The sequence below is a fragment of the Gobio gobio genome (genome assembly GCF_949357685.1).
Source record: "Gobio gobio genome assembly, chromosome: 5".
Taxonomy (NCBI): Eukaryota; Metazoa; Chordata; class Actinopteri; order Cypriniformes; family Gobionidae; genus Gobio; species Gobio gobio.
Window position 1 is genome coordinate 39,116,735 of NC_137101.1, and position 13,825 is coordinate 39,130,559.

Consider the following 13,825-nt stretch of genomic DNA (forward strand, 5'->3'; position numbering starts at 1 on the left):
ATAAATATATTTAAGCATATATTTTTAATCCATGGTTTAAATGAATAAATCTCTGTTTTGCAGCACTGCCAAAAAATAAAAGGATAAAAGTTTGTTATATTTTAATTGATTACCACCGTTCTGGTCATATATTTGTATAAAAATCATAAAAAGAAAAATTTCATAGGATTCTTAAACATTTTAATAAATTAATGATAAAAATAAGTTGTTAATCTAATTCATAACCATTTATTGAATTTAGTTCATTAGACATGTTTTATTGAAATTTTAATAAACAAAACAAACAAATATTTCAAGTTTGTTATACAGTTTTTTACGATTGTTTACACACTAAAATTAAAATTTCCACACAATTAGCAAAACTTTACTCCAACGAGCAAAACACCTCCACAGATTTGCAGAACATTACACACAATGTCTGCTTCACCCTTTTTGCAAAACATTACACACAATGTCTGCTTCACCCTTTTTGCAAAACATTACACACAGTGATTTGTAAAACTCTACACACATTTTCACACCTTAGACACAGATAAGGATTGTGAGGTTACTTCCTTGTAATTACAAAGCACCGGATTGACAATTACCACACTAATGAACGAATTGGATAAACACATCTACCAGGTGTGGAAGCACACATGTGCTAATTTGAAAACGCAGCACTCAGGTGTGCTATAAAAGGCAGCAGGTGAGTTCACCTGTCTTCAACAAAAATGGAAGGAGTTAGAAGAAGAAGAAGAGTGAGAATGAGAGGGGGAGCTCAAAGAGGAGATGAAGGAGGTAGAGGTAGAGTTAGAGGTAGAGGAAGAGGAAGAGGAAGAGGAGAAGGAGGTAGAGGAAGAGGCATATGTAGAGGAGAAGAAGGTAGAGGAAGAGGAGAAGGAGGTAGAGGAGGACACCTAGGTAGAGGAAGAGGTAGAGAAGGACTTGAAGAGGTGATAGAACCTGAACAAAGAAGACGAGGACCAAATTTGACTCGAGAAATCCGTGCAACACTTATTGACCACGTTATCAACCATGGACTGACACTGATGGAAGCTGGACAAAGAGTTCAACCAAATCTCAGCAGAAATACTGTTGCGTCAGTAATTCGGACATTTCATCGACAAAACAGGTAAGCTAACCACACAGTATACATTGAAACTGAAGCTTGTATAATCAATATTGTTTACTGTGACATTTGACAGTATATTTGTATATATATATATATATATATATATATATATATATATATATATATATATATATATATATATATATATATATATATATATATATATATATATATATATATATATCTTTTTTTTTTTTTTTTTACATAGGATTGAGGGTCGAGGACACCAAGGTGGAAGGGGCCCTATGTTTAGTCGTGCACAAGAGGCCGCCATTGTGAACATGGTTTTGGCCAATAATTGTATCAGGCTACGAGAAATCCAAGCCAATATCATCAATGATGACAATATTTTCAATAACATCCAACGAGTCTCTCTGTCAACATTAGGTCGAATCCTAAAGAAAAATCAAATAAACATGAAGCAACTGTATCGGGTACCATTTGACAGAAATTCAGAGAGAGTGAAACATCTGCGCAATGAGTATGTGGAGGTATGCATTGTTCATCTGACTATGGTGTGGTATCATGCACTGCTCATGATGTTCTGTCACAAAAAAAATACTGTGCTATAGATATTGAATAGCATCCTATTTTATTTAATGTGTTTCAGAGAGTCTTGCAAATGGATGCTGCTGAAATTCAACATGAATTTATATATGTGGATGAGGCTGGATTTAACCTTGCAAAAACAAGAAGAAGAGGGAGAAGTGTAATTGGGCACAGGGCAATCACCAATGTGCCAGGGCAGCGAGGGGGTAACATCACCCTTTGCGCTGCTATCACACAAAATGGGGTCCTCCACCACCATGCAAATCTGGGACCCTATAATGCAAATCTGATACTTGCATTTCTTGACCGATTGCATGAGATTGTCACAGCATTACACCAAGTGGACCAGATGTGGTACATTGTCGTTTGGGACAATGTCTCATTTCATCGGGCTGCTCTGGTCCAGAACTGGTTCCATGATCACCCTGATTTTGAAGTTTTATACCTTCCCCCATACTCCCCCTTCCTGAATCCTATAGAAGAATTTTTTTCAGCGTGGCTGTGGAAGGTATATGACCTGCGGCCTTATGACCGTTTGCCCCTCATTCAGGCCATGGAACAGGCATGTGATCTTATTGAAGCAGCTTCAGTGCAGGGGTGGATTCGTCACACAAGGCGATTCTTCCAACGGTGCCTTGCCAATGAAGACATAGCCTGTGATGTTGATGAAATCTTATGGCCTGATCCAGCCAGACGGAGAGATGGATAGTTGCAGTATTCTTGTTGCTTTGAGTTTTCTTTCATTTCTGTTTACTTTTACTTTACTTTTCTTCAGAGTCAAAGTGTATGTAATGTATGTAAAGTGTACTGTAATTCATGCAGTAATTTTTATTTGTCTATAGATTTTATTTGTTTACAGTAATTGATATCATTGTTGGTTGATTACTGTAACTTACAATACTGTAAGTATTGAAATAAATACTTGAAATATTCAGTCTGCAGCATCAAGTGTTGTGCAGTGCAGTAAGGTTATAGTAGGCCTACAGTATTTGTCTACATTCTCCTATCTCAAAACAAATCATGAATAATGTTGTGAGTTTCTCACTATTGTTTGTCACCTAAATTATCTCTTACATACAGTAAGAATGTCTGGCTAAAAATCTATTTTTTTTTTTACAAATGTGTTTTTTATTTATCACAGCAGTGTGAAACTGGCTGCAATAGTGTATGATCATTGACGACTGTGTTGGTTAAATGAAAACAAATAGCATTTTCACAAATATGTGTATATGTTTTGACTGCAGTGTGTATGTTTTGACTGAAACTGTGTCATTTTGCAAACAATCTAGGAATTTTGCTAATTGAGTGTGGTGTTTGGATAATTGTGATTATATTTTGACAAAAAGAACTCTGTTTTCAAAATTGCGTGTAAACAATTGAAAAAAACTGTAATAAAGCATTTGTTCAACCAAAAAAAATGTCATTCATTTAACGCCAATTTAACTGGTGATAATAATATTCATAATTTAAAATACAGTTTATTTATTAAAAAAATTTTTAATACCGTGATGCTGTGAAAAAAAAAATTCATATAGTGAAAATCTCACAGGAGAGTCCCTCAACCCCGCTGTTAAAAAAAGTAACTCAGTAACTTTTACTCTGAGTACATTTTAAATGAACTACTTTTTACTTTTACTTGAGTAAAGTTGAGTAGACCGGTACTTTTACTTGTACTTAAAGGATTAGTTCACTTTCAAATAAACTTTTGCTTATAATTTACTCACTCCCTTGTCATCCAAGATATCCATGTCTTTCTGTCTTCAGTCGAAAAGAAATTAAGATTTTTGATGAAAAGATTTCAGGATATTTTTCCATAAAATGGAAGTCAATAGACCCCATATGGTTCAAGGTCCAAATGAGAGGTTCAGTACAGCTTCAAAAGGGCTTTAAACCACATCAAACGGTACCAGACGATCAATAAGGGTCTTATCTAGCGAAACGATCAGTCATTTTTAGGGGCGGCAGTGGCTCAGTGGTTCATGTAGGTTGTCTACAAACCGGAAGGTTGGTGGTTCGATCCCCGGTTCCACCTGACCAAGTGCCGAGGTGTCCATGAGCAAGACACCTAACCCCAGCTGCTCCCGACGAGCTGGATGGCGCCTTGCATGGCTGACACCGCTGTCAGTGTGTGAATGGGTGAATGTGAGGCAAAATGTAAAGCGCTTTGGATGGCCGTAGGTCTGTTAAAAGCGCTATATAAATGCAGTCCATTTACCATTTACCATTTTTTTAAAATAAATAAAGTTTAAGTTTTATAAGCACAAATGCTCACCTTGCTCTGTTCAGAGATGCACGCTCGTGACATCACGTAAAACGCAAATACGTTGAAAAGCTCACGCTAGACGCAGGCGGAAGTACCGAGTCAGTGTTTACAAATGAGCGGAAGGAGGACCGTATCCACATATTCAAACGTCTTTGCGCCTGCATCTAGTGTGACCTTTTCAACGTAATTGCGTTTTACGTGACGTCACGAGCGCGCATCAATGAACAGAGCAAGGTGAGCATTTGTGCTTATAAAACTTAAACTTTATTTATTTTTAAAAAAAATGACCAATCGTTTAGCGTGACCTTTTCAACGTAATTGCGTTTTACGTGACGTCACAAGCGCGCATCAATGAACAGAGCAACAGAGCAGCATCAATGAACATAAACTTTATTTATTTTTTAAAAAATGACAGATCGTTTCGCTAGATAAGACCCTTATTGATCGTCTGGTACCGTTTGATATGGTTTAAAGCCCTTTTGAAGCTGTACTGAACCTCTCATTTGGACCTTGAACCGTATGGGGTCTATTGACTTCCATTTTATGGAGAAATATCCTGAAATCTTTTCATCAAAAATCTTCATTTCTTTTCGACTGAAGACAGAAAGACATGGATATCTTGGATGTCAAGGGGGTGAGTAAATTATAAGCAAAAGTTTATTTGAAAGTGAACTAATCCTTTAAGTAAAATTTGATTGAAGTAATAGTACTTTTACTTGAGTAGAATATTTTGTTACTCTTTCCACCTCTGTCCATCATGTATGCCTGGATTTCAACATCAGCTTTGCAAGATCTTTCTTTTTTTGAGCTTTGGCGACAGGAATTGGCAGTCTCCCTCCTATGATGGCTTCTTCATTGGCACTGCTCTCTGTACTTGTGTCACGGGGTGACCAGGGCCGGAACCTTTTTTGAACGGGAGTTGTTGCCATGGAGGAACACTTCCGGTGCAACACCAGGCCGGTTCCGGGCTCACGAACAGGGCGGAAGTGCAGCGAGAGCTGATCGAGCGAAATCACCGGCACGTGTGAGAGGAAAACCCCAACTGATTATCGGGGCGTGAGAAGCATTAAAGACGCTAACATTAGAGGGAAAAGGAGGACAGGAAGAGGAACAGCGAAGGAGGGTGGGGGGAAAGAGGAAGGAACAGCGGGAGCCGCAGTAAAGGCGCAAAGGAAGGACTGGGGACTGAGGAAGCAGGATTCTTCCAGCTAAGTAGCTAACTTGCTGTGGCATGAATGTTACATGAGGAAGATAAGTGACGTGGAGATAATGGTGCAATAGAGTCCTGTTTTATGCCAGCGTATGAAGATTTCATTTATCAAGGTGTCCATCTGAGCCCGAATACTGCCTTATTCATTGTGAAGTTTGGAGTGATTTGCAGTGCTGAGTTGATATTTTCACGTGTGGAGTTGAGTATGTTTACAGTGTACACACGAGTGTGGGACCTCCGCAGATTGTTCGGGCGACTGAGTGGATAAAAAGCCTTAAGCACATCAGAACTGCTGAATTGAGTTCATCTCCTGCTGAAACCCAGTCCTGTGAGTACGAAATACAGAGTTAATGTTGACATCCTCGTCTGTTCCCTGTCTGTGTTGAGGCACATCAGAGCTGCTGAATGGAGTTCATCTCCTGCTGAAACCCAGTCCTGTGAGTACGAAATACAGAGTTAATGTTGACATCCTCGTCTGTTCCCTGTCTGTGTTGAAGCACATCAGAGCTGCTGAATGGAGTTCATCTCCTGCTGAAACCCAGTCCTGTGAGTACGAAATACAGAGTTAATGCTGACATCCTCGTCTGTTCCCTGTCTGTGTTGAGGCACATCAGAACTGCTGAATTGAGTTCATCTCCTGCTGAAACCCAGTCCTGTGAGTACGAAATACAGAGTTAATGTTGACATCCTCGTCTGTTCCCTGTCTGTGTTGAAGCACATCAGAACTGCTGAATTGAGTCCCCCTCCTCATGAAATCCAGTCCTGTGGATGGGAAGAACAGAGCTGACGTGTGTTGGAGAGACACAGGAAGAGACTGCTTGATTTTAAAAGAGACATTCCTTTAATAAATAAGTTTCAATTGTGCATCCTGTTGTCCGACCTCTTCTGTCTTGCGGGGTAGCTCCTCAGGGTGGTGTGGTGGTTCGGGGGTGTCGGTGGTCTGGCTCTGCGCCATCAGCCCACCCCGGCCTGTGACAATTGGATCTTCAGACACTCCTGCATCAACAACGGTGTTTGTAACATCTACATCACAGGATATGTTGCTTGAATCTCCCACTGTTTATTGAAAAACACAATTTCTTTATGTTACTTATGTCATTTTAATGCAGATAAAAATATATTTTAATGCATATTGCAATGTAAACAATGCAGTGTGTGTGAAACAAAGAATGTCCCAAATATATATATATATATATATATATATATATATATATATATATATATATATATATATATATATATATATATATATATATATATATATATTAGGGGTGTAACAGTACACATATTCATACCGAACCGTTTCGGTACAGGGCTCTCGGTTCGGTGTGCGCGTGTACAGAATGCATTTCGGTTACAGGCTACATTAACATATTAAGTTCGGACCGGGAGTTTATCTGGGCTAAGCGTGCTGCGCGTGTAGTGCGTTCAAAGTGCGAGGCGGAGAGAGGGCGTGATTTGTTTTCCCCAAACCAGTTCAGCGGAAATCCCGCCCGTCACTGAAACCTTAACCAATGAAATTAGCTGTAGGGCGGGATTTCCGCTGAACTGGTTTGGGGAAAACAAATCACGCCCTCTCTCCGCCTCGCACTTTGAGCGCACTACACGCGCAGCCCGCTTAGCCCAGCCTCTGGCTAGTGAATGTAATCATGGCCAATGCTAATGAAAAGCCAGAGCTTGAAGACCCTCCCTTATCATTAAGGTCTCCTGTTTGGGAACACTTCGATTTCGCGGTGAATTACGACAACGGACAACGACATGTGGATAAGATGAAAGCAGTGTGCAGACATTGTTCAGTAGTGATTGGGTATGTTTCTGGAAACACGTCAAATTTGCTAACCCATCTGAAACGGCACCACACAAATGTGAATATCACTGCTACAAGGAAAAAAAGTAGTTCAGATCGGGCCAAAGCAATAACAAATGCCATTGGTGTTTTTATTGCAGCGGATCTACGACCTTATTCAGTAGTTGAAAATGCAGGCTTTAAACATATGCTGAAGGTGATAGAGCCCCGGTATGAAATTCCTTCTCGTCCGCATTTTAGTCAGAAAGTCATACCGGCCATGTATGAACAAGCAAAAGCTGCTGTTGTCCACGACTTGTCCAATGCATCTGCTGTAGCACTCACGACTGATGGGTGGACATCAAGAGCTACTGAGAGCTACTTAACAGTGACTGCCCATCACATCACCCCTGATTGGAACATGGTAAGCCATGTTCTGCAAACTCGCCCCATATACGAACAACATACAAGTACAAATCTGGCAGAGGGACTTAAGAAGGCAGTGTTGGAGTGGAAGTTAGAGAGGCCAGGAACTACAATTCCTGTCACAACAGACAATGCAAGAAATATTGTCAATTCAGTCAGTGAAGCTGGACTGGGGCCCCAAATCTCATGTTTTGCACACACTATTAATTTAGCATCACAGAAAGCAACAGGACTTAACCAGGTATCAAGAGTGCTAGGTAGAGTCAGAAGGGTTGTGTCTTTTTTTCACCGTAGCCCAACAGCGGCACACATATTGGAGAGCAAACAGGAGATGCTTAATATACCAAAACATTCCCTTATTCATGATGTTACCACCCGCTGGAACTCCAGTTATGATATGCTTGAGAGGTACATTGAACAACAAGCAGCTGTGTACTCAGCACTGACAGAAAAGGCCCTCAAGAAGAACAAAGACATAACCACATTGTCTGACCAGGATGTGAGAATGGCAGAGGAGGTAATTGAGGTCCTTAAACCACTAAAAATCCTCACAACACTGATGAGCACTGAATCCACACCTTCAGTATCAATGATCCTACCCCTCAAAACCACAGTGCTCAGTTCTATGGAACCCAAAGAAAAAGACAGTCCAACTGTGAGAGACATCAAGGCTGCCATCAGAGAAAACCTGGAGAACCGATACTCTGCTTGTCATGACTTCCTCCACAAATGCACAGTTCTTGACCCAAGGTTCAAGGCCCTTCCTCATGTGGATGATGCCTGTCGTGACACAATCTACAACAGCCTCATCACAGAGATTGTAACCATGGAAGAACAGGTATTAATTTTCTTCTTGTGCATAAAATGTCTTCATCGCTTAATTTGAAACACTTTCTGCAATAGTGTCAGTAGTAATAATTAATTATATATTAACGTTTTTGTCATTTTATTTTGCAGAGTGAGGAGGCCACTGGGACAACAGCAGCCAGTTCATCTCCAGGGAGAGAAAACCCAGAGGCGTCTGAATCATCTCCTCCTGTAAAGAAGACAGTCATGGCACAACTGTTTGGTGAGCTCTTCAAGACTCAGGTGGTAAAGAAGCCTACTTTGCAGCTGGTGAAGGAAGAGGTTAGCTCATACAAGACAGTGGACTGCATTTCACTTGATTCCAACCCACTTGCATGGTGGAGGACCAATGAGCCCACATATCCACATATTGCCAAGTTAGCAAAGTGCTACCTTGTTGTACCTGCTACGTCTGTACCAAGTGAGAGGGTATTTTCCACAGCTGGAGACATCGTATTATATATATATATATATATATATAACTGCTTCTGGTTAATGTGAAGTAACATAACTTGCATCTTATTAGGTATGGGAAAGTATATGCCTAAAGTTACACCATAACTTCTGAAATAAGTGCTTTGTATTGGTAAGTGCAAAAACGAAATAAACTCACCGTCAACATCGGTATCCGATGCGGTAGCTTGGTCAACTGTGCTAGCATCAGTTGCATCATTGGAAGCGATGTTGAACTTTCATGGGACTCAACAACATCCACCGGATCGACGTCCGGTTTTGTCCCAAGTATATTATCGAGGTCATCGTACCAGGGGAACTTGTTTTTCTCCTTACCCGAGCTGCCTGTTTTATTGTTATCTGCTTCCCGCACTTGGATGTACTGCTGGCGAAGCTTCTTTGCCTTAACCCGGCACTGTTCCACAGATCTATCAAACCCCCTTACCCTGAGTTGTTTGCTAAACAATGAGAAGATTGCACTGTTCTCGTGCGTTTTGGACAGTTGGGACCTAATATGGTCATCAGACCAAATTTCAATGAGGCTCTGCACCTCCTCACTGCTCCAAGTTTGTCCGCGAGCTGCCATGCTAAAGTGCACATTGTCAACAAACACTTCCCGCGCAGCTGACTACAGCAACTGGTTTAGTCCAAAAATGATCAGTACTTTTTGCAGTTGGGTCTGTTCGGGGTCGGATCACGTTCTCACCACAAACAAACTGCTGCAGAGTTCGTTTGAAAGCGTATAATGACCACCTTGTATGCTTGTTTGGTCCGCTCTTGGTGCGCACCCGAGTGCGATTGCTGCTTTAACACCTGACCAAACAAAGGGGAAAACGAACTCTAGTACGATTCAACCAAACTAACTGAGGCAGGTGTGAAAGCACCCTAACGATCAAAGACTTCAGATTTTAGCCTAGGATCAGAGGAATCTTTTAGGATTAGCAACATTTGTCTCAGACGGTCAAATTGTGGCCAAAATCGCACCGTGTGCACCCGGCTTTACTTGCACAATGTCTGTACTTAGTTGACTATGATTTAAGAGAGCAGAACGTGCGTGCAATTGAGTAGGAATGTTAACAATTAATTGACGATTCATGAACTGGAACGAGATTACGTAGTGTACACCAGGAGGTAAACAGCTTCCACTTGAAGGCATGAAGACGCCTCATGGAGGGGGCTCTCGACTTAAGAATGGTATCTGTAATCTCCGCCGAGAGACCAGAACATCTTAACCCACCCCGCTCAGGGGCCACACCCACTACTTCCATAAGTCCGGACGGGGAATCATACCCTGGGCTTGAGTCAACAGGTCTGGTCTGAAGGGAACTTCCCACGGAGGGCCGACTAACAGACTGACCAGATATGAAAACCAAATCTGAGTGGGCCATCGAGGGGCCACCAACAACAGGTGTTTCATTCGCACTCTGAGCAGCACCACTGAGAGCAAGCGAATCGGTCCTGGGCCATGTATGGGCCAGAGCATCTATCCCCAGAGGTGACGGTGGTGACAGGGAAAACCAGAGCGGGCAGTGCATAGTTGTGCTTGAAGCTAACAAATCTACCTCTGCTCAGCCAAACCTCTGCCATATTAGGCATACACGGAAGTCGAGAACAAGTTGGATAAAGGTGTTATTTTGATTTTTTTTTTGCGCACAAAAACTATTGTCGTCGCATCGTAAGATTATTGTAGAGCCACTGTGGTGAGATAGACTTTGTAACGACGTTTTAAGTGCCTTTCATGGATCTTGGAATTGTCAATGTACTGAATGCCAATGGAGGCCTGATTGAAGCCTTTCTCAGCCATCAGCTTTCAACTAAAATATCTCCATTTGTGTTCCGAATATGAACGGAGGACTTACGGGTGTCCAACGACATGAGGGTGAGTAATTAATGACAGAATTTTCATTTTTGGGTGAACTAACCCTTTAAATGTGAGGTGACAAAAGAAAGAACGATTTGGATCGGGAGGTGAGGTAAACTAACAGACTGCATACATAGCCTGAAGCAAGCTAAGCAATTAATTAATAATTTCTTTCTCAAAGTTTGGCCATGGCTGCATTAACTTATAGTTTATTTTTTATTCCATAAGTACTAAATGTGTTGGAAAATTTTACATGAAAATTAAATGAACAAAATGAACAAAATTACTTGAAAAAAGATTTGATTGCTGAACGAGATTCAAAGATCCGAGTTAGTAAAATGATTCGAACTTCCCACTACTATTCGCTATCCATGGGGAGGAAAGATTTTGGAGGACTTTATGTTCTGCAAGGAGATGGCTGGCAGGGCAACAGGTGAGGAGATATTTAGAATACTGGATGCTTTCATGACAGAAGCGGGACTAATCTATCCTGGAAGTATGCATATTTCTTTATGTAGATAACAGAGCTATGGAGAAAAAAGATACAAGACGGAGTTACAGACATGTTCCCCCAAATGACCGAGTTTCTCCACACAAACAATCTGTCTGTTGCAATAGTGAGAGAGGTAGTTACCTCTCACCTCACTGCACTGAGCAAGCACTTCAGCTCATACTTCCCAGATGTGAAAACAGATGCCTGGGACTGGGTGCAAGATCCTTTTGCCCCAGATGCAAGAAGTGACCTTACTGGTAAGGCAGAAGAGGAGCTGTTGGACTTATCCTGTGATAGGACACTGAAGGTCCGATTTCAGCAGATGCCTCATGCAGACTTTTGGCCCTCCCTCTCATATGAGTATCCTGAACTCACTGTCAAGGCCATGGGAATATTGTTGCCCTTTCTTACCACTCACTTATGCAAATCATCATTCTCAACTTTGGTAAGTATAGGGCTCGTTTGAATGTGGAAAATGACCTTAGAGTCTGCCTGTCATCCATCACTCCAAGAATAAACAACTCTGAGAGAGGCACACCCATCTCCTTAGTTCATGTTAGCTCATAAACTGTAAAAATGTGAGACTATAAGATGCAGCCTAATTACTAGGATGTGTTCTGCAACAGTGTTAATACTGTTATGATTTGTTGATTTTTCTGCCATTGATATAAGGTGCAATGAGTTCATTATTTTAAAGTTGATGCTCGTAAAGTAACATTAAATAATTTATCTTCTGCAAAAGAAGATATTTTGAAAAATATGGGTAACCAAACTTTATTTAAAAAATACTATGGAAGTCAATGACTCCATCAACTGTTTGGAAAATGTTCTCCACTGCAAGGTGTCCCTGGTCCCAAAAAGTTTGAGAACCTCTGCTTTAGATCGATGGTCACAAACCAATCTCTGGTTCGAACCTGAGACAGAATGGACTTCAATGTTAGCATTTTGAATTTGCTCACTCTGAGCGCAAGATTTAAGCGACGCAAGTCCAGAATCAGACATAATTCACCATCCTTTTTGGGCACCACAAAATAACGGCTGTAGAAGCCTGCCTCTGCCTGAGTGGGGCGTATCTCTTCTATAGCCCCTTTCTCTAAGAGAGACACAATTTCCTGTCTCAAAACTGGGGCTTGCCAAGGACGCACCGTCGTGGGATGAGCACCGCTGGAAAGAGGTGGGCCTTTGCGGAATTTGATGGTGTAGCCGTGGTGAACAGTACGTAACACCCATTGCAAGACCTCGGGCAGGCATTGCCACGCAGCCCAGTACTCAACTAGGGGCGTTAACCGCTCTGTTTTTGGCACCTGTTGAACTGTGGGCAACAATGCATCTCCTAACTGCTGAAAGCCTCTGGCGTCTGTGACAACAGGAGGCACATGAGGAGCTAAAGTGCTCTCTATCATAAGGTGGTCTTGTACCTGTATAGAGCTCCGAGGCACAAGAGTGGTGGATACCACTAATACAGAGGACTGTCCAACTGCCTGACCAATGCTGGGGGTTTGAACACCGTCATAAACGGGCAAGTGACCCTAAATAGTAATAGGCTGGTGTAGAAGTTGTCTACAACTTTTAGCCAGTTCCCAGCATCTTCTCATCCACCAGCACCATCACTGTTTCATAACTCAGCCCCTTACTTTGTCCATTTTGGCTTTCCTGCCAGACATAACAGTAGCAGGAAAGCAAAATTTGTACAGTCTGGACCCACTCCAGTAATTTTACAATTCTGGTACTTTTACCAGACTCATGTAGATCACTACTGAGAGATAGGAGTATAGATCCTTCAGGGACTAGTCCTGCCATGGCTTCCTGGTTGTGTCTTGATGCTCAGCTGCATAGGCATTTGAGTTCCGAATGATGGTCTGACACACCGTGGAAGAAAAGAACTGCTGAAACAGTTCCAGAGCACTGTATGACTCGGTAGTTAGAAGCTGAGGGCCAGGTGTTCGAGCTGGTCTAAATACAACTTCAGGTGGTGGGATGACGGGTTCCTCTGAGCTGTGCCATCTGCCCGTAGTGATACCTGAAGAAACAGCAGGTTGAGTATGTCTCTCTCTTCCTCTGTTTTGGGTTCTTCCTCTCCCTCTGCTTTGCCCTCTTCTTCTGCTTTGGCCTCCCCCTCTGCTTTGCCCTCTTCCTCTGCTTCTCCTTCTGCCTTCTTCACTAAACCCACTGGAAGTAGATGTAGAAGCTGATGCAGATGAGGTTAAAGGTTCAGGGATTTCATCAGATAAGTCCTCGCCATCATCATCTGAATACCTATTGCAAAAATATAGTACAAACTGAATATACAGTAGTATACAACTTACATAGTATGTGCCACCATATGGTACAAACGTCTCCGGTTACGTATGTAACCTAGGTTCCCTGAGAACAGGGAACGAGACGCTGCGTCAGCTGACGCTATGGGGAACGCCTCCAGCGTGACAGGTGCCTGAAATCACAATCAAAAAACGTCAATCCTATTGACCGGTGACAGCCTATGATGTCATCAAGGTGCGACCAGGAAGTATATAAGGGCGCCTTGTCAACATGACAGCATCTAATCGTCTGAAGGGTCTGAAGGGACATACGTAACCGGAGACGTTCCCTTTCGAAAGGGAACTCGTGCTGCGTCAGCTGACGCTACGGGGAACGATATACCCACGCCGCCATGTCGAAGGGAGTGCATGCCAACTGGGCAGTGACAACTGTCAGGACAAACAAATTCAACTGAAATGCCTGAACCACTCCCCCTCTGGTCACATTAGGCTCTCAGTGACAGCGCTCCCTACGGTCAAAGCCAAAGCTATAAACCTGAGAAGGAACCTTCGCATACCATATGAAG